General features: G+C 34.7%; 1 long non-coding RNA gene across 1 annotated transcript in view; it reads right to left on the bottom strand.

Annotated features, from left to right (window-relative positions):
* The window catches only part of LOC107513703, a 280,405-nt gene that overhangs the window by 180,399 nt on the left and 77,131 nt on the right, over positions 1-22,875 (bottom strand). Inside the window, exon 2 of the long non-coding RNA XR_001597613.2 lies at positions 7,292-7,505. This is a non-coding gene — a long non-coding RNA (uncharacterized LOC107513703). The remainder of the gene's footprint in view (positions 1-7,291; positions 7,506-22,875) is intronic.

Below are 22,875 nucleotides of genomic sequence, written 5' to 3'. Positions count from 1 at the left end.
GATTGGATTGGATTCAACTGCATATCTCATTTGAAGTTTTATGACATTCAAATGCTCAGTTGTTCATTCCTGAAGACATATGCTAAGACTTTATAGTGATAGAATCTTAGAAGAACCAGAAAAAGTTGAAAAACAAGGGGTTACATTTTATGAGCTTTCTTTTAAACCTAATAATTGAAAATTAGGAATATGCTGGGCTTTGTGGAACAATCTAAGAAACCAAAACCAGAAATAAAGCCTAAAGTCTAGGTTTATATATTTTGTATATTCTTTTTTTAAAAAAATATTTTTATGGTGACATTGGTTAACAAAATCCAAATTTCATCTGTACATTTTAACAGTAAGGCATATATATATTTACACTGGGTGTTCCCCACTCATAATTAGATTTCATTCTGTCACCACATATTTGACCCCTTTTACCCTGTCTACCTCCTCCCTCCTCACTACCCTCTGGTAAACACTAGTCTATTGCCCATGTCCATAAGTTTCTGTTTGTTTGTCCTATTCATTTATTACTTTTAGGTTTATATCCCAACATATAAGTGATATCATGTGATTTTCAACTTTTTCTATCTGGCTTATTTAACTTAGAATGATTATCTCAAAGTCCATCCATGTTGTAGCAAATTTCATCTCTTCTTATGGTTGAGTAATATTCCATTTATATATGTACCACAGCTTCTTTATCCAATCATCTACTGTAGGTCACTTTGGTTGTTTCCATGTCCTGGCCACTGTGAATGATGTTGCAATGAACATCAGTGCGCAAATACCTTTTCAGATATGGGTTTTCAAGTCTTTGGGAAATATACCCAGCAGTGGGATTGCTGGATCATACGGTAGATCAATTCTTAGTTTTTTGAGGTGCCTCCATAATGTTTTCCATAGTGGCTGTACCAATCTGCAGTCCCACCAGCAGTGTATGAGAGTTCCTTTTTCTCACCATCCTCTCCAGGATTTGTTATTACTTGTCCTGTTGATTATAGCTATTCTAACAGGTGTGAGATGGTATCTCATTGTGGTTTTGATTTGCATTTCCCTAATAGCTAACAATGTATATTCTTACATAAATGTTTTTAGAGAGGTGAGAGGAGTTTCTTTGCAGAAGTATATAAGGTCATTGTTATGCAAATCACCTCTCACTCCACAGTCAGAATAAGTGTTGGAAGGAATCTCTAGAGAGGACAATTAAGAGCTGGGATCTTGGGAGTCCTCAGCATGGTGAAAGGTGCTCAAAGAACTGGATTAGGAAAGAAATATTCCTGAGATTAAACATGGGAGCCTTAAAGTTTCTCCAGTGATCATCTCCCACAGTGAGCCTTGTTTTCATCATCAGATCACTAGCTGGCCAGATAGTATATAGCTGCATCCAGGACTCCTCCATAACACTGTTCCTTCCTTATGACCCTGTTTCATAACTCTTCAGAAGCCTTATAAGACATTTGGTTTCTGTCTGTTTTCTCACTAGTCTATGAACTCTTGAGGTAGAGCTGTTTGGTAATTATCTTATTTCCATGCCCATGACACTGTGTGTGAAACATTATAAGGTCTGAATAAATCTTTTCTGAATAAGTGGAAAACTAAGTGAATGGATTTTTCCAATCTGAGTGTTTGTTTCTGTCAATCATCAGCAATTTAAAGACCACAACATTTCTATATATACCACCGAACGTTAATATTTAGTGTGCCAACACATTCTCTAAGTCATTTTTAACATATAGTTTCAAAGGCTAAAATTATTTGCTTTGATCAAAAAATATGACATTGAAAGCTCTCTCTTTCCATTTTAGATGTACTGTATTAAAATTTAAAACTATGATAGTTATACATGAGCATTTAGAGCCATTTTAATTGAATGACAGGAGGCAGACATTCCAAATACTCTATAGTAAACTTAAAACAATTTGTTATTATTTTTGAAATATGAGTTATTTTATGGGCATGACATCCTATCTTTATATGCTGAGAATTATAAATGGCATTTCTATAATACATAAATTATAGAGTAGTTTTCTCATGCTCCATTTTATTGATTTTCAAATATTTTTATGAGAAAAAAATGTTTTCTCATAAAATTTTGTTGTCGTTCTTAAATGTAGTCTGTGATTCTAACAATAAAATAGTCAAAATAGAGTTACTTTGATTAGAAAAAGACTGGGGATCCTAAGTCACAATCACGATGAATGGTGACAAGCTTCCAGTAAACATTAGGGCTCTGTGGAACCCAGTTTGAATGCTATTAACCATGTAACAAGCCCCTAAGTATCAATTTTTATCGAATTTCACACTAAGAGAGATTAAACAAATTGCTCATGATCACAGGGCCTACCTATATATAATGGAAATTAAATAAATCCATCCTCATATTCAAACACTAACTCTTAAACCCTTCCTCGTTCACCACAATTGAATATAAAAGTCTTTAAGGGAATCTGCAACCTTCACTAGAGAGCTGAATCCTCTCCATAGTATATCTGTAAAATTGCATTGTCTTTTTCTTTCCATGTTCACTCCTTAGCAAAGATAGGCACTTTTACTGAGCAAGTTTTTTTTTTCTCCTTCATTTACATTCTAAAGATGTTATTTCTGGGAGGAAGCATTTGCATATTTCTCTTTTCTAACTTGTCTCTCTCTAAGGCAAAGACATGGTGGCATAGGTGACAACAAAACATTCATTAGTCACATTTTCTGTTCCGGCTTGGGGAGTGGTTTAAAATTTCCAATGTAAGGAAAGCATTCTTATGTCTGATTCTTTCGAACCATTTGAGCACAGATGCCCCGGTTCTCTTAGGCTTCCCAGTCTCCATGCGGTATACAGGCCAACCAGCTCCTCTAGTTTCTGTCCTCTATTAGCTAACTTCCCTCTCTGGCACTAGCTATAAAGTAAGTTTTACTTTTCAATGGCAGCTAATTTTATCCAGTTGGGGAGGGAGAAGTGCAAGGAGGAGGAGCAGAAGCGGCAGAGGAGAAGGCACCATTTTTGCTTCACGCACAATCATATTCTTCATTATAGATTTTCTGCTAATAATTATACTTAGAAACTGATATTTAAAAATTTTAATACTTATAAATCTCCATATGGCATCTGCCATCTGTCTTCCATTGGTTAGAACCTGAATGAGGAAGGTAAATAATTACCATTCCTTATCATGAAACCATTCTTATGATGCCTTACATATAAAATCAAATAATTACTGAAATATGTGCAGCGAAGTAACATAACATACGAGTATTCTGCTAGGACTTAATTTACATTTTGTTTACTGTTTTTACCAAAATCAATTGCCAGTAGTATCGAATCAAAGGCAGAGATAGAAAATGACCTTTAAAAATATCTTTCTTGTTCTTTGAAGAAACATTAAATGATCTTTTATTTTAGTTGTGTATCTGTTGAGTCAGTAGGTGTAATTCTCCCAGGATATATGTAAAATTGGTTGAAAAAAAAGCTCTTTCTGCAAAGACTAAATTGAATAACAGCTTCATTTATGTTGAAAAGAGAAAGCAATCACAGGTCTTAAAAAGAGCTGTTCGATGGTTGTAGCAGACAGTTTGCCTCTGCCCCGTCCCATTGCCACACTGTTATTTCATTTCATGCTACCAGGTCAGAACTCTCAGCACCAGCAACTTTCCTGAGGGCTCTCTTTGGCTATGGGAGCTAGTTCTACTATATGCCTGGCAGAGTAGAAGTGGAAGTATACCACCAGCAACAGCCTTTGACAAATGACTGATGAGAGTTGGTGCATAAATAGCTTCTGTGCCCCCTGGCTGAGGTAACTCTGAGGCAAGAATACGTACTCGTTGCAAGAGTTCTGCAATGGGATTAACCTAGAGTGCTAACTTGCTTGATAACACACCAGGTTTTAGCTTCCCTCCATTTCCTACTTATTTATCTACACTCTTACCAATATTTTCTGGAATCGTTTTTGAATATACTACTGATCTTCAGTTTCTTTTTTGATAGGGTTTCTTTCTGAGACAATTTGAACTAAAACGCTTTTTCTTTTTTTTAACCTTGGGTTCTTGCCACCAGGGAGAAACAGGGAACATCATGAAATCATGAATTGGGGAACACTGTGAGTCTAGAATTTTTGAAGAAACTCTTGTGACTTGGGTTGAGAACACAGTCTGGAAACTGGCTGTGTTTATATCCTGACAGAATAGTTACGGGTGAGTAAGGGTGTCTATACACATAGCCCAGATCCGCTAATGTGTAAAGTCCTCTTAGCTGAATTAAGAATGGGGGACATATTGCTTGTAAAATAGGTTCTTCTTTTCAAAATGCTGGACAGCAGCTAGAGCAGGGGTTCAACTCACTGCCACCAACAGAACTCAAACTTCTAAAACATTGTTTCTCTTATGAAACAGCCTGGACTACATCGACGGGTACCCACTTTTATTAAGACTAACATCGTGGGGGAAGTCTACCTCATGGAGAAGCTCTCTATTTGGAAAGATGCTCGTTTAGCACCTGTGGATGCAATGGAATTGAGGGAATTCCATTTTTTCACACTAGACTTGCCAAGGACAATATATACCCCTGTGACATCACACCAAGAAAGGACATGGCAGGTGGATTTCTAGCTAAAGACAGTTGAAGAGAGCTCACATAAGTTCTCTGTGGACTGAAACTGGACCGCTCTTGGCAGGTGCATAGGAAATGATCTGGCTTCTACACATCCTTCTGGAATTGACTATAACTTTTTAATTTATATTAAAAACATGTATGGGGCACATAAACACATATGTATATTTATTTGAAGTTTCCCAATTGGTAGTCAACCTCTATCTGAAGCCATTTTCAGCTACTTATATCAAACATTTATTGATTACTTACTATGCGTTAGTCACTAATTTGTGCATGAGGTATATAGCAATAAAAGTACACATGGCCCCTTGGGAGTGTAGACAAAAATAAAAAGGGCATGGAATAACCAGTATTCAAGTCAACGAACATTTCTTCTAGGTCCTACTACTATCAACCCTCTTGATAAATATAGCCCGTAAAAATTATGTTACTTTAAATTAACATAAGCATAAGATTAAGATTAGCTAAGTATCTATATGCCTTATTAGGATATGCAGATCATGATCTAGCTCCTGTCGAAGACCTTGATGTGCCATGATCTCCGTAAACTACACTCCAAGTCATCTGAACCAATCCAAGTTCCTAGAACAATTTCTCTTTAATGCCTCCCTACCTTGTAGTTGTTATTTCTTCAGTTTAAATTCAGTGATGTCTCGTTGACTGTTGTCTTCCTGGAAAACTACTATGCAATCTTCAAGGCAAAAGACCCTGAACAAACACTACTGATTTGATTAAACATCAATTCTTCCCCAGACATATAGTTCCATTTCCTCTGCGTTCCAAGCACTTTCCACATCCCTAACTCCAATCACACTATTCACTGCATATCTCACTTGCTACAGCATATGCAACCCTCATTTGCAAAATCTGTACAAGATTTTGTTTGATGGTGGACTGTGAATTCTTTAGACCAGGACTTCTCAAAATATTATGTGCATAAAGAATTACAAGTACATCTTGTTAAAATACAGATTCTATGTCATAGACCCAGAGTGGGGTCTGTATTTCTGCATTCTTAGCAAGCTCCCAGATGATGCTGATATCTGATAAAACTGGTCCTTGGACAACACTCTGAGGAGCAAGGCTCTAAAGGTTATTTGTTCCTCTTTGGATTTCAACTGTCTGGCATGGAATTTGGCACTTCATAGGTACATCAGTGTTTATGTATAAATGGTTTGATCCACATGCCATTATCCTTTCATACAATTCCATTATCAAATTGTAAAACTCGTTGGACTTCTTTGTTCTCTTTGTAAGACTTCCTTGAATATTGTATGTACATCAGGCTTTCTATAATTAGAAATGTATATTTGGTGGTGAAATTGTAGCTGAGCTTTGCAAGGTAATTGGTCAGCCTTGTAAATTAAAAGATAAAATGCCCCTGACATATTTAACTTTTGAAGCATAGTAATATAGTAAAGAAACACATACATATCCAATACTGTAATTACATTTTAACTCATAAAAAATAATCAACTCCCCACAGGAACAGAACATTTTCAGTTAAAAGCTACTTATCATTTCTATAGCCATACAATGTTGAATGTGCTATTTGATCTTTTAAAAATTTCATTTTAAAATATTCACAAAAGAGTGATAATTAAATTACACAGGTGCCATGGTAACCACTGCATTAAATATGCTTAGACCCCATGCCCTAGCATTTTAGTAGGGAAAAGGGTATTTTTATTCTGTGACAATTACAAACTGTAGGTGTTTAGGTCAATCTCCAGCAGTCTGCCAGAATAGGGAAAGCATATCTGACTGAAGTTGAATCAGGGCATTGCTGAGGTATAAAGGAATCCTACAGCAGAGTAGGATTGTGTTGACTCAGAATCAAGGTTCTCAGCGCTAATTTAGGCTCTGCTGCCTACTAGATGTGCGTTCTTTGGTAAATGGCTTACTTTCACTGAGCTGCGGGCTTCTCATGTGTAAAATGAGAAGGTTGGACATGGGACTGGATGTTCTAAAGTTCAACCTAGTTCTTTACAAGTCCATGGAATCTTTATGATTTAATAATCACTACTGATTTCGACATACTTCCTAACATAGAAGTTCTGTATAAGGTGCCTAGGGCCATACTATTAAGTAACACAAACGGTAGCTAAGTACAACAGCAATTTATTCTCTCACAATTCTGGAGATGAGAAGTCCAAAATGAAGCTGTTGATGGGGTCATGATCCCTCCAAAGCCTCTAAGGAAATATGCATCCTGCCTCTTCTACTTGGTAACCCCAGGCATGACTTGGCTTATGACAATACAACTTCAGTCTCTGCCTGTCTGCTTGTAGAAAGAGAGGTGCATCTTCCCTGTGTGACTTTGTCTTCTCTTCTTATAAAGACACAAATCGTTTTGGATTAAGGATTCACCGTATTCCAGTATGACCTCATCTTAATTTGACTAATTAAATCTGTAATGACTCTTTACAAATAAGGTTATTTTGAGGTACAGGGGTTAGGACTTCAACATATGGTTTTGGGGCACACAATTCAAGCCCAAACAATTTCCTTTTGTGAAATACGAATTATATTGTGTTTCTTTCTTTCAGGTTTTAATCTGGTTCTAAATTGCAAAGCAAAACCATGTGATTCTTTTTATACTAGCTCAGTCTCTAATGTATTGCTTTGGGGGAAGGGTCATATTCACCGACTATATTACAATACCATGACTATAGCGCTATAATTTTAAGCAAAGTTACTTACTTAGGGAACAGGATAGCTGATTTCTTCAGTGCTTGGGGAGCATGCAGCAGATCTTTGCAATGTACTTCACAGCAGTGTCTCAGTCCACCTGGTCTTAACACAGCTGAGGGTATAGCCCATGTATCGCTGTCCATTTTCTACATCATGTATCTGCCGTATGGTCTCATCTCTCTGCTTTACTTTCTTATAGTTGTAGAAGGCCTTTCAGCCATGCCTAGGACCAAGCCAGAAGTAAGTAGGTCAATGCCTTCCAACAATGGGAGATGTAAGTCAATAGATTCATGTCTATTTGTCTGTCATCTGATGAGAAAACTAGAGCTAACCGGCTCATAAGTACACAATCCATTGTTGTTTGTTTGTTTCTTTTTTCTTCTCCATTTCCTGTCTCACCTTGCCAAAACAAACTATCTTTATCTACAGGTCTATGTGCATATCTCAGAGTCTGCGTTAGGGCAATCCCAGTGAAAGTAGGGGACCAAGTAGAGGGAAAGAATAGTGTGTGCAAAGACCCTTATCTGTGAACGAGAAAGACAGAGAGGGAGCTGAGAAGGCAGGCGTGGCTGCAGCAAAGGCAATAAATATAGTGAGGAGTATGGAGGGATGAGGAAGGAGTATGTCCGTTTAGAGGAATAATGTAAAATATTGAGCATATATAGTGAAATACAAAAAAAAACTGGAAAAATTCCAAGCAGACTGACATATAAATTGCATATTGTGTTACCACAATTGCCATATGGCAGTGCCATATTAGTTGGAAAGAGAAAATGCCAGCCATTTTTTTCAGGATATATCTTAAATTATGCAAACTATGGATTGTGGGAATTTTTAAGATCCTATCTCTTACATTTCTTCTGATTACTTTTTTATAGTCTGTATTAATAAGAATGGTAACTTTTCTATATGATCTATAAAATATGTTTTACCTTAGACATTTGATGTACAATGTTATATACTACAGAGAGGAGGCAGAGAATTAAACTGGGTTCTTGGAAGATTGAAATGGCTGGAGCTTTTTGATATTTGGACAGCTTAATTGGTGATGTTGGATATCTTTAGATGTTAAGAATCCCTGGGAAAGCACATATTTAAATAGTAATTCCAATCAGTAAAAATAAAAAACTTCCCCTTCTGGCTTTATTGCTCAAGGCTCTTGGGAATTACTATTGTTTATGGGCAAGGCTTAAATCAGGAGGAGAAGATAGTATGTAAAGCTTTTATTCTGAGATTTAGTTTAAAGATATACTTTAGTATCAGAATGCCAATTTTTAAAAAGCCCATTGTTTTGCAACTCAAACAAGTTATCTCTTTTCTTATATTGACCTAAGGGGGTCATAGCTTTGATGAGGACAGTTGAATCAAAAGTAGTCAAGTGCATTACATCTTCTCAACAATTTTAATATAACTACTTTATAATGTCTGTGGGGGTAGTTGATGAAGAGATAGTTTCGATGGAAGGGTTAATTAATTGCAAGGAAACAAATACTGAATGTGGAGTAAGGTAGACTTAGATTGAAATTCTGGCTCTGCTTCTTCTAAACTATATAATTATGCAATTTAATATTTCTCAATATATGTTTCCTTAGCTGCAATATGGAGATAATAATGTTTTATCTGATCAATCACATTGGCTTGTTAGGAATATTTAAATCAAGCAAACTGGATGACAGCAGCTAAAGTTCATTTTCTGCATAGTAGGAACTCATTATAATTGTTGATTCTAAATATCATGCCGCATTTTAAAAGTGTTTAGAAAGACTGAGTTTTATTTTGAGTTGAACGTTGTAGCACATTGTGGTTTTCTGTCTGATTTCTGTTAAATTTAGATGTAGATACTTGTAGAAAGAGAGCTAAAGGTCTTTGTGTATAACATTGTCATTCCGGAGTCTACAAACAACTTGAATATCTAGTGGTGACCAAACGCATTCCTCATAGTAGCATGAAGTCTATCATGTTAAATGGATTTCAATGAAAAGTGGCAGAGGTCAAAAGGCAAGAGGTCACAGTCAATATCTAATTGTTTTGTATCAAACATGAAAGTCACAATACTACTTGGAAATAAAGACCCTAGGTATTTGGTCATGATGTAGTGTTTGAAGATATATTCCCTGGACCTTCCCTCTTTCCACTAACATTTACAAATAGATAAATAAAATAATCAGGATTATTTAAAGCTTAGGGACTGGTTCTTCTCAGATGACACCAATATTGGGGAATACATGAATTTTTTGGGATTGGTAGCTTCTATTCTATTTCCTTTCTAATAAACACAACGAAATGAAAGCATTAGCCTAGTCAAAGTAAAGTACAAGCTCTACTTTCAGGGGGTCCAGCAGAGGGGTTGAAAACCATGCTGTAAACGTGAAACACCTGGAGCTTTATCACATATGTTAGGTAAACAGAATTACTGTTTCCGTAGCATTTCATGGTTAACAAATGATTCTTATACTTTATTCTCAATAAAGAAATTAACACTATAATTACTCTTTTTTAAAACTAGAAAACAAGGCCCTAAAGCAGATAAGTGGCATGTCAATATCCTTAAATGCCCCATAAGTCTCCTTATTTCAAGGTCTTCACACATGCTAATTCTCCCACCTGGAATTTGTTCTTGTTCTCTGATCTAGGACTGTTCCTCTTTGCATTTGTTGCCTTCCTAGCCTTTATATTTATATTTAAACACTACGGACTCGGAAAGTCATAATTTCCTAGGTACTCCTACTTTTTACATCATCCATTTTACATGTGTATACAATAGTTTTACTTTTATGCGTAACTATGCCATACCATTACATCATTATTTGAATACGCACTCTCCTTTCAATTATAAACTTCATGGGTTAAAGAATTTTCTTATTATCTGCTGTAGCCAAGGGCCCAAATTAGTGTTCTGAACATAATAGATGATCAAAAAGAATTCGCTGCATAAACAAGAGCAACTTATAATCACATAATATTAGTCTTTTTGATCTATAGATGAATGAATAGAACTTTGATTTCTTTTTTTCATTTAGTTCCTAAGAGAATCATAATGCTGGAGTATGCTCGTATCGGTTCTTTACCTGGCTATCATTTTAAAAAGATAATTAATTCACTATACAATTTGGAAAAGCACTTTCTCATATATTATCTAATTTTAAAACCCTCAAACACCAAGAAGGATGCAGTAATGTAATTATTACTGACATTTTTTTTAGAAAAGAAAACTGATTGTAAGAACTTCAGAATGCTTGTGTTTGTGGTGTGTGTATGTGTATGAGAGAGAGAGAGAGAGAGAGAGAGAGAGAGAGAGAGAGAGAGAGAGAGAGTGATTGATTATGTTTCCTAGAGCAAGGTCACATATCTGACAATCAAAATCTTCATCTTTTTTTTATAGTTCAAACTTCTCTTTTTATGAGTAATTAAGATTTAACTGAACATGAATATTTATCATGCTAAAATAATGTTTTAATGAAATTTCTATTTTGATCATGGTATGAGGTTAATTTGCTTTGTTCCAGGGCCCTGGAAAAGCTGGCAGAAGTTCACCAACTGGTTAGGGCAGAATCTACTAGTTCTTGCTCAATTCCCATTCTCTGCTACTCTCTCAATAATGCAACCACCATGTTGGGTATTCACATGGACACCCAAAACAACGATTATATTTTTGTTCTATCTTATATATGGTAATGCAAATATGTTATGATGAAATAAAATTCAAGTGGAATGTGTAAGTTCTAAAAAGTGTCTCAAAATGAGTGCACATCTCTTTTCTCTTTCCAATTCGTGTGGGTGAAGCTTGAGCAGCTCTACTGAACCATAGGGCAAGAAGACTCATTAAAGATGAAATGACCACAAGCAGGTAGAAACCTAGGGCTTTAAATCCATGGATCCATCTTACTAGTCAGAGATTCTACTTTCCTGCTTCATTTTTTTTAAACCTAGATTTTTTTTGAAATAAGCTTTGTGTTTGACCTCTTTGTTTTGTTTACTTGCAGCTGCATCTAAATCTAATTTTAAAATAGTTAATCGTGAAATAAAAACCAGAGTATCCTCCCAAAAAAGTATGAAGAAAGGCTCATGGATGGGAATTGAATAGTAAAATCAGAAAACAATGATTCATTTTTTTTTAAGAACATATGGTGTTTTGGAGCCATATCTAGAGATGAGGTTGCAAAGGTAGATTTGGCTTGAAAGATATTTCCTTTCAAACCATGCTAAGGATCTTGGACCCTTACAATAATTCTGTCATAAATAGACTGTAGCCTGCAATTAAAATTAGAGTTCTGTCTTCTACAATTGTAGAGGATTGCCGTGAGGTTGTCGAAATATCCTTCTGATCCTGACATATGGCTCTCTTACATTGTTCAGCCCAAAGAAGGATGTCTTTATTCTTTCTTGAAGTGCAGACGTTCTGCAATTGTGCTTACCTGCTAGAAGCTGACATGAGAGTTAATTGTTATTTATATTTGATAGCAGTCCAAAAATCAATCTGATCTCACTGCTTTTGCTCTTGAGTGGCTATAGAAAATGTGGCACACAGGAAAAGTCTAATTTAAGAAATGCACCTGTCAGAATATTGAGCACCTTGCCCTAAGGATATCATCAACCCTAGAGATTTAGTCTCCTGATGTAAGATGTCTAACTTGTCTCATTCACTGACTATGTTGACATGTAATGTATTGCAGAATAGAAAGTAAAAAAAGTTGCAGAAATTTTTTATGACTTATTGACAGTATATTCAGTGCTGTAAAAAAAAAAACAGAAAGAAAGGTCTTTTCAACTGGGACTGAGGACTGCAATCATAAAAGAAAAGAATATGTTTGGAACATTGTACTCTTTTTTGAAACTGATTATCCAACGATGTGCATAAGATTTTCTTCCCGGGGAAAGAAATACTCTCCAGGGAACTTCACATAAAGAGAAAATGGCCCTTCATGTGGCAGAAACATGCCAGGCTGCTTGACTGTCATAATAAAACATCTTTTTTCCTTGTTGCCCATGTATCTGAGAGCCAAAACATATATAGCAAGTGATTGGAATTGACTGTAAGATGCTAGAGATAGTGGTGATCTACCAAAATATGAAATACTATGTTAAAAAAAGAGAGAAGGAGGAGGAGGAGGAGGAGGAGGAGGAGGAGGAGGAGGAGGAGGAGGAAGAGGAGGAGGAGGAGGACGAGGAGGAGGAGGAGGAGGACGACGACGACGATGAAAAGGAGGAGGAGGAGGAGCAGGAGGAGGACGAGGAGGACGAGGAGGAGGAGGACGACGACGACGAAAAGGAGGAGGAGGAGGAGGAGGAGCAGGAGGAGGACGAGGAGGGCGAGGAGGAGGAGGGGGAGGAGGGGGAGGGGGAGGAAGGGGAGGAGGAGCAGGAGGAGGAGGAGGACGAGGAGGAGGAGGACGAGGAGGAGGAGAGAGAGGAGGAGGAGGAGGAGGAGGAGGGAGAAGAGGAGGAGGAGGAGGAGGAGGAGGAGGAGGAGGAGGGAGCAGTAAAATATTCCTGGAGAGGAGAACGCTTCTCATGAGATAGTTGTGGTTCCTGTTGACTGAATTTTACTGCAGTTCTAGTTAACATATTGGACTTTTGCTTCTTAGTCTACTTATCCCCTGAATAAGAGCTCTATTTCAGTGCTTGTTAATCACTTACAAGCTCCTGTGAAAGACAAAAGGAAAAGTAAATCATCTTTCAGTTGCTCCTGTGCCATGAAATACCTGACTCTTCTATAGTAAGTTAAATGAAGGAATTCTTAGCTTTTCTTACCTATGACCTTGAACTGGGCTATGAATGCACCTTTTCAAATATGGCTCTTGAATATGAGTCTGATTGTCTTTTAAATGGATTTATGACATTGAGGTTTTCCAATCTCAGTAATAAATCTCAATTCAGTGACTCAAATTTCAATTGTTCCAATTTCAACTCAGTAGTGCCACCTGGAATATCTGGTATTTAAGCATTACTGTAAATATTTCTAGTACTGGAAACTTCTGGAATTGTAATTGGCTGTTGTTAACTTTTAAAACTTCACCAGATGCTCCTAAGATAATCAGCCATTATCCCCACATCATAGTGCCAACTGACATCAAGTTCTGATCACTTCGCAAATGATATACCATCATATCAAAATCTAGAGACAGCCTCAGTGCATAGAAGCTAACAATAAGGCCATGATAGCAATTGAGGGTTGAGAGAGTCTAAGACATAAAACTAGAGAAGTAGACTTTCCAAAGGTCAGAAATAAGGAAAGAATCAGAAAACAAGAACTCTAGAGATAGCTTAAGAGAAGTTGAGGATAAAATATAGTAAGTAGTAGAAGCTGTTAGATTAGAAAGCAAAGTAGATTGTCAAAAGCCAAGTAAACTATAGAAAAGAATGAACAGAAAAGCATTGGCAACAATATGACCTTAAAAAGTCAAGTTCTGCCTTTGCCAAGACTCATATACATATTCTAGATGACTGATGCCAAATTCAGAGCTCTAAGTGGAAGTAGTTCAACTCTATTAGGGAGGTGGTAAATTCATTAATAGGATTTGGGAGGGTGATATGGGTGCAGAGCTAAAGTCAAGTACTAAGAAAAAGACTTGCAGATTTCCTTTTGATAAGACTATTCAGATGCTACTAAGTACTAGCACTATTCTGGGCATAGAAACATCAAAGTTAGTTAAGAAACAGGTTCTATAATATAGGAGCTAATAATCTAATGAGGGTAATTTATTATTAGCAAGAGATTTTTTTTAAATCAAATTTTTGACTTAGGAACACTCCTAAGAAGATATTGGGGATATATTTGTAATACATCTCAGTGGAGAATGCAATAATAATACTAGTGGCAAGAAAAAATAAGGCTTTAAATTCAAGCATGGCAGATTAGTGTGTGTATGCTTGCATGTGAGGGGTAGGGGGAGGGAGAGAGAGAGAGAATATGAATATTACCTGAATAAGGGCAAAAAAAGAGAGAAACTTTCTTTTGGGTCAGACTGGGAAGGGAGCAGTTCTGAGAAGCTGAAGCTTAAAATTACTCAATTACCTGCCATCTTTATGTATTTTTCAGGAAGAAAGACATGTCAATCATGTTTGGTCCATGTGGTTAGCACAACTCAGGCTGAAAAAAAAAAAATAATCCCTCCATTTGTTGTCTTTAGTTAACATAAGGAAATAAATTCATGTATGAATTTTTCTTTGTTGGCCTGGCAAAGATGGAGCTCAAAAAAATAACAAAGGGGAGGGAAAAAAAAAAGCAGTAAGTTACTTATCTACAGGCAGAATAATCTGATAATGATAAAAATGAAATTGAAAAAACTAAAGAGAGAGGCAACTTCTCATTATTACAAGAGTAGTTTGTGATCACATTCTGTGTATGTGGGATAAAATAAAGGTCATAATTATCCAGATAAATGCTATTAAAATATACTGGTTAATTTATTTGGATCATTAAGAATCAGTGTTAAAGCTGAAGTAGAGAGTCAGCATCAAAGAGAACTGAGTTTAAATCTGGCGTCTTCCACCTACTAACAAATTAGTTTTTGCGATGTTATTCAATTTCAATAAGATTTAATTTTTTCATTTAGAAAACTAATGGGTACAGAACTTATAGAGTCATACTGCATCATATGTACTCATCATTATTATAAACTTTTAAAACATATACAATCATAACATCAGCCTTTTGAGATAGGGACTCTTACTATCTCCTTACTATTTTTTATTTTATTTTATTTTTTATTTTAATTTTGTTTATTCATTTTTTTTTTTAGGTGAGGCAACCCTTGGTTGACCTCACAGATTGCAAGGACCTTGTCAGCCTACAATCCCTTATTATTTTTTTTTAAATGCCTATAGCACCTGTTTTTCCTAGGTGGTCTCCCATCCAAGTACTAACCAGGCCCGACCCTGCTTAGCTTCCGAGGTCAGGCTTATTCAAGTATCTCCATTTTAAAGATAAGAAAATTGAGACAACAAGGAACCACTAGCCAAAGTCAGAGTTATTAATTAGCAGGGTTAGAAAACTAACCCCAGTGATAGATGCTCTCAGAATGCAAAGTCCTTTCCCTTTGCTGCACAGTGTGTACTTCTCAAAGATAAGAAAAATTTATTATGCTTTGATTACTTTTTTACATCATTCAGATCAGATACATTTTTAAAGAGTAAATAGGAATGATAACTGATAGAGAAATAGATAAAATATAAAATTTACAACAAAATAGTCTATTACTAATACTTGTCTGGTACAGAGTCTGTTTTTTTCCTGAATATAAAAAAATAATATGAGTGACAGGCAAGATGGTGAACTAGGAAGTTCTCCATTCACATCACAGAAACAATAATGTGGCCCCCATTCATGGCCAAAAGGGCCTTGTGGGGAGATCTTATTTTGCAAAGTATTGAAAATATTGACAAATGAGAATACTATACCCAGCAAAGCTGCTCTTCAGAAATAAAAAGATAAAATATTCCCAAACAAAAACAGAATTCATCACTACTAGACCTGTCTTATAAGAAATACTAAAGAAATTCTTCAAGTTGAAACAAAAGTACGCTAAATAACATGAAAATATGTGTAAGCATAAACCTCAAAGGGGAAAATATATAGTAAAATTCAAATTACTCTATACTGTAACAGTGGTACATAAATCACTTTTAACTCTAGTATATCATTTAAGAGAAAAGAGTATTAAAATAACCATAACTATAATAATCTATTAATAGATATGCAATATAAAAAATGTGAAATGCGACATCAATAACATAAAATAAGGGATGGGGAAAAGTAAATGAGAGATTTTTTTATGCAATTGAAGTTTTTATTACCTTAAAATAGCTCATTTTAATCCAACTAACAGATGTTTTATGTAAGCTTCATGCTGGTCACACACAAAAAAAAATCTGCACCAGAAACACAAAAGATAAAAAGGAAACAAAGCATAATGCAACAAATAAATCAAAAGGAACATAAGAGAGAAAGAAACAAAGGGATTGTAAAACAGTAAGAAAACAATTAACAAAATGGCAATCATAAGTCTTTATCTACCAATAATTAAATTCAATGTAAATAGATTACATTCTCCAATCAAAAGATACAGACTGGCTGAAGAGATGAAAAACAATAAATCGCAATATGATGCTTACAAGAGACTTTAGCATAAAGGACACACACAGGCTGAAAGTAAAGGGAGAGAAAACCCACTAACTTTATACCTTGAGGAACTAGCAAAAGAACAACAAATTAAGCCCAAAGTTAGCAGAAGAAAGGCATAATAAAGAATAGAGTAAAATAAATGAAATAAGGAATATAAAGACTAAAAGATCAATAAAAATAATAAGTCATTTTGAAAAATAATATAGACAATTCTTTACTTACAGAAACCAAGAATAAGAGAGAGCAAGTGCTCAGAAGCAATTATAAATGAAGCTATTACAACTGATACCACAGAAATTCTAAGAATCATAAGAGACTGCTACATAACCAATTACATAACCAAAAAAAAAAGCAGGATAAATTCTTAGAAACTTGCAATTTACTAAGATTGAATCATAAAAACTTAAAAAATCAGAATAGACCAATTACTAGTAAGGAAATTATATTGGTAATCAAAATCCTCTCAACAAAAACAAAAAGCCCAGGAGCAGATGGCTTCATGGGTGAATTTTGCCAAACATTTAAAGAAGAATTAATGCCAATTCTTCTCAAACTCTTCCAAAAAGTTGAAGAGGAGGGAATACTTCCAAACTGATTTACAAAACCGTCATTATCCTAATGCCAAAGCCAGAAGAGGATTCCTCAAAAACAAAAATTACAGGCCAATATCCCTGATGAATGTAGAAGCAGAGACTCTCAACAAATACTCACAAACAGAATTCAACAGCACATCAGAAGGATCATACACTATTGTCAACTGGGATTTACCCCTGAAATGCAAGGCTGGTTTTCATATACCCAAATCAAATAAAGTGCTATACCACATAAATAAAAGGATAAAAATCATATGATTACCTTAGTAGATGCAGAAAAACATTTTATAAACTATAACATCCTTTTATGATAAAAAAAAGAAACAACTCAGCAAATTATGTACAGAAGAAATGTATCCCAATAAGTAAGGGCATGTATAACAAGCCCACACATCACACTCAAGAGTGAAAAAGCGAAAGCTTTTCCTTTAAGAGCAGAAAAAAATACAATGGTTCCGCCACCTATCATTTCCATTTGATATAATACAAAAAGTTCTAATAAGATTAATTAAGCAAGAAAGATAAATAAAAGACATTTAAATAAGAAAAAATAATTTTTACATAAGATCATTTTATATATAAAACCCCTAAAGATTCCCTTCAAAAACTGTTAGAATAAATTAATTTAGTAAAGTTGCAAGATATAAAATCCTCTCCAAAAAGTTAATTAATTTAGAAAATAATCCTATTTAAATAGCATCAAAAAATAAAATATCTAGGAATAAATTTAAACAAGGAGGTAAAAGATTTGAACACTGAAAATTAAAAGATATTGATAAAGAAAACGGAAGAAAACACACAAAAATGGAAAGGTATCCTGTGTTCATGTAGAGAATTAACTAAAAATTATTATGGACTGTAGGTGATTATGAGTTGTCAATGTAGGCTCATCAATTGCAATAAATGTACCTCTCTGCTGGAGGATATTGGTAATGGAATAGGCCCTCAGCCTAAAATTGCTCTAAAAAATAGTCTTACCTTTTTTAAAAAAGTACAAAATTCCTGAATAGACATTTTTCCAAAGAAGGCATACAAAAGGCCTTCTTTTCACAGTAAATATATGAAAATATGCTCACCATCACTTATCTGAGAAAAACACAAATCCATACCACAATAGGATATCACTTCACATCTGTTAGGATGGTTACATCAAAAAGACAAGCGATCACAATCAATTCGCAAGAGTACAAAAAGATGAACATCCTTGTATGTTGTTGGTGGGAAGATAAAGTGATATAGCTGTTATGGAAAGCAGTATGCAATTTACTCAAGAAATTAAAAGTAGAACTACCATTTGATCCAGTAATCCCACTTATGGGAGGATATCCAAAGGAATTGAAATCAGTATCTTGAGAGATGTTTGCACTCTCATGCTCACTGTAGCATTATTCACAAGGGCCAAGATAGGGAAACAGCCTAAGAAGACTCCACCAGTGGATGAACGGAGAAAGAGAATGTGGTATATGTGACACAATGGAATTTAGTCAGTCCTAAAAAACATGAAAATCATGCTATTAGAATAACATGGATGAGCCTAGGGGCCATTATGTTAAGTGAAATAAACCAGCCACAAAAAGACAAGTTCTGCATGATCTCATTTATATGTGGAAACTAAAAAAAGAGACAAACTCATAGTAGCAGAATGTAATATTGGTGACCAGGTGCCGGGGGGTGGAGGAAATGGGTAGATGTTTTTTGAAGTTTGCAAAATTTCAGTTATAAAATTAATAAGTTCTTGAGATCTAATATACAGCATGGTGATTATATTTAACAACACTGTACTCTGTTCCTGAAATTTGTTAAGGGGTCGATTAAGTGTTTTAATCACTCCTAAAAAATTATAACTATGTGAAGGGATGAATGCTGTTGATTCACTTGATTGGGGTAATCATTTTACAATCTACAGTATATAAATCATCACATTGTATACCTTAATACAGGGGTCCCCAACTCCTGAGCTGCAGACTGGTACCAGTCCATGACCTGTTAGGAACTGGGCTATACAGAAGGAGGTGAGCGGCGGGCCAGGGAGCGAAGCTTCATCTGTGTTTGCAGCTGCTCCCCAGTGCTAGCATCACCACCTCAGCTCCGTCTCACATCATCAGGCATTAGATTCTCATAGGAGCAACTGGTCACTGGTACCAAAAAAGGTTGGGGACCACTGCCTTAAAATATACATAATTTTTATTTGTCAATTATACCTCAATAAAACTGGAAAAAGGGAATAGATAGTATGAATCAAGAGTTTATCCCTGAGAACTGAAACAAATAGTGAGAGCCAGTGAGTCAGTATGAGAGAAATAAAGATGATTTCTAATAATCCAACAATAGCTTAGGCTTGCCCTAAAGCTGAGAGATTAATGTCATTGTATTAATATCAGGTTGGTAATCAAAATATCCACATAGCAAGAAACAAGAAATGTACCTATATAAAAAATGCCTTTCAACTGACATATAGAAGATAATTCTGGCAGGATTTGTTTTATCTTGTTTTACTATAAGAACATAAACCTCGATATTAAAATATAAATAATAGAGGGCTATTTAGGACTATAAAAGTAATAAAAAGCCATCCGATTTAAAGATGAAAATAAGAATGATGATCCCTATGTCATCCCATTAATGACGGCTCCTCAAAGGGAGAAATTCCCATTTTCCGGAGCTTAACACAATGGGAGAGGATTTCTCATTCATATGAAGTCTAAGTGTTACTGATCAGTGGGCAGTTGTCTTCCATGACTCCTGTTGCCTAGTAGTTCAGCCATTTCCCAGGGTCTTGAGTTTAATGATGGGTCCTCTGCAAGGGGAAAGAGCAAACTGAGAAGGTATATCTCCTTCCACTGGTGATAATTAGTTTCACTTCCTACCCTAACACAGAATGGATGAGGAACACTGATTTTTGTTGAATATCTGCATAGTTTCTGAAGGCTGAGATCATATTGCAAATTTTATTACCAGTATGTTATACGATACTTACTCTTCTGAAATTGTGCCAAAATGAACCATAGTAATCATGTCTTTTCCAGAATAGAGCAGTAATGTTTTTTTTTTTTTTTAAGTAATACTATGTGCCTAACACTGTACTCAACACTGTGAGAAATACAGAATACTAAAGATATGGACACTTAACTTGTAATCTTATTCTCAATAAGTGAAAAGGTAATAACTAGATCAGTATGAATGCAAATAATTCCACATTCTGTGATCAGGGCAAAAATCCCCCAAGTAAGTTACTAAGAAGGCACCTTGCAGAACCTGAAGCATAAATGGAATGTAGATAGGCAGAGAAGAACCAATAAATTACAATATACAGGGGATAGAGGAAAATCATGAATCATAGTTCAGCACTTCCAAAAATCACCATTGTTAATCATAATTCAAATCTTTATGAGGTTTTCATATATGACAATTTTTATTAATGACAGAAGGCTTTTAGCCAATTGGTGATAAAACTGAATTAATTAAAATTTACAAGATCTCTCAGAGTGTTCCAAACATTGTACTCTACTCATCTATTTTGAAAAATATAATTGGTATAATTTCATCATTTTATTCTATGGGGATAAAGAACATTTTACTAGGGCATAGTATTTATTTTAACTGCTTTTCATGTTTTGTGTCCATTTGGTTTAACATTTAGAAAGAACTTGATGATTTCGGAAAAAAAAAATAGTGCAAATCGCAACTGTCAGCTCCTATACTTTGAGGCTTTAACTGACTAAGATGAATTACTTCATCATTGAATAAATCATTACTAATCATAATTTGTATATGTTCTTGGACTGTGCAGTTAAGACTGGCAATACTACAGCCTGCCCTGAACTAATTGCTATAAATGTGCCAGATGTTATAAAAATCTGGACACATTTGTGATAAAGCCGAATGGTGCAAATTTGGTATAAAGCTAGAAGTGCATGATTTAAGGGTGTAATCTATACTTCTGACATTATAGGTCAAAGAAATATAGTAAGTATAGAGAGCCTTTATTAATATTGTAAAAGGTTATTTCCCTCTGCACTAAAACCATTTTTTTTTCTTTTATGTCTTGATCCTAATAGATCTGCGCTTGCCTATAAATTTCTATGCTCCCACAAAGGGCACCCGTCTGTAGAAAAATAAGAAACCAAGGTTTATATTAGAACACTTCTTTTTATTTCAGATATTAACAGACACCTCTGCTCTGTTATACACAAAAATGCATAATAAAATAGAATGTTTCTATTATTTAAGAGTCTTAAGATTATTAGGACAAAAATAATATGTTATGAAGAAGATAGCAAAAAAACAAAATGAAAAAAAAAACTCGTTGACACTTTCTGATTCATTTAGAACTAAGCTGAATATTCCTACACTAAATAATAAGCAAAGATTACTTAGAGGTTATGGTATCAATATTTCCATTTTCGATACATTGTTATGGTAATAAAGCTTTTTAGTCAAGGAAAATATAAAGCCATAAAACTTAATGCTCTATTTGAGGAGCAATTACAGTAAATTATAAGCAACTGGGTTGTACAAAACTGCTATGAATAATTTTAAAGTATGATAATATACTGTAAGCATTTATATAGTTGATAAACTATCCATTTATTTTAAGCGTCAGTCTTTCGAAAGATAATTAGCCAAAAATGCTGGAATACTGAAATAATTATCATGTTGATTACTTAGAAGGGTAGACTTCAAATAAATTTCAGATTAAGAATTTGTGATAGTGTTCTGGTATAAAATATCACATTTTCTGTTCCATCTCATTTAATCCAACAGAGAATTTGTGGCATGCTTCCTAGTAAAGTGTATGTGCATGCACAGGTACTTTTAATTATTTTGGAAAGACAATAGTGTATTTACTAGTCACTATGTTTGACTAAATATTGCAGGCATTTTAAAGAACTTTAAGCATTTTACTCATAATATTTTAGAAATTAAAATCCATATGCTTTGAAGCTTACTAAATGACTGGACTCCAGTACATATGAACTGCCAAATACAGTTTATAAAATTACATCAATTAATTTTTTCTGTGTGCTTTTCTCAAATAAAGTACTTAAATCAATATGTAGCCAAGCATATATCTGTATTTTACATGAATTAGTTTAACACCATAAATAATTTTTGATGTTATCTTTTTATTAAAACTATTTCCTAAACCTTTGAAATACCAGTTTCATAATTTGAGAAATAGTTATGTTTGTCACTTAATTATTATCTTGTTATTTTTGATGAACCTATTAATTTTAATAAACCAATTCACTTGGCTATCATTGCAACTTTTAATTAAATACTATATATTTATAATCTGAATGGTATATATTTATTTCCCCATTAGTCTTTCTTAAAAGATATTTTCTCTTCTTCTCTATTCATAAAGATTATTTTGAAGGACTTACAATTAATCATGAAATATTTTCACTAGTCATTGGTTCATTTAATAATCTTTCAGCACAGCTATATTAAAATCTTAACAGTCTATTTTTAAAATATTAAAATATACTTAACTGTACATTGAACCATTCTAAAACTCTAGGATATCCTATAAGGTCTTTGGTATTCCAAATATATTTTTGTTGATGGCACGTGTATATGAATGCAATGCAAGAATATATCATACATAGATAATTAAGTGCCTGCCTTACCCATGTGTTACCAGCTTCTCTGAGATATGCTATGCCCACAGAAATTATTAAAAGGTAGGCCTAAGTTAAAATACTTTTTATAACTTGACCCACTGACAAACACTGATTTACTCCAGGACAGACACCCATTCACCTAATTGCCTGGCTAGTGAGTTAGTTTACTTAATGTAATGAGGAAAATAAGAGAAATAGGGTTTGCATTAAGGTGGTGTAATTTCTGAGCTGAATTACTTATTGGGATGG

The sequence above is a fragment of the Rousettus aegyptiacus genome, unplaced genomic scaffold (genome assembly GCF_014176215.1).
Source record: "Rousettus aegyptiacus isolate mRouAeg1 unplaced genomic scaffold, mRouAeg1.p scaffold_m13_p_14, whole genome shotgun sequence".
NCBI lineage: Eukaryota > Metazoa > Chordata > Mammalia > Chiroptera > Pteropodidae > Rousettus > Rousettus aegyptiacus.
Note: the sequence above shows the minus strand (reverse complement) of the source record. Positions and strands in the feature narration are given on the sequence as shown.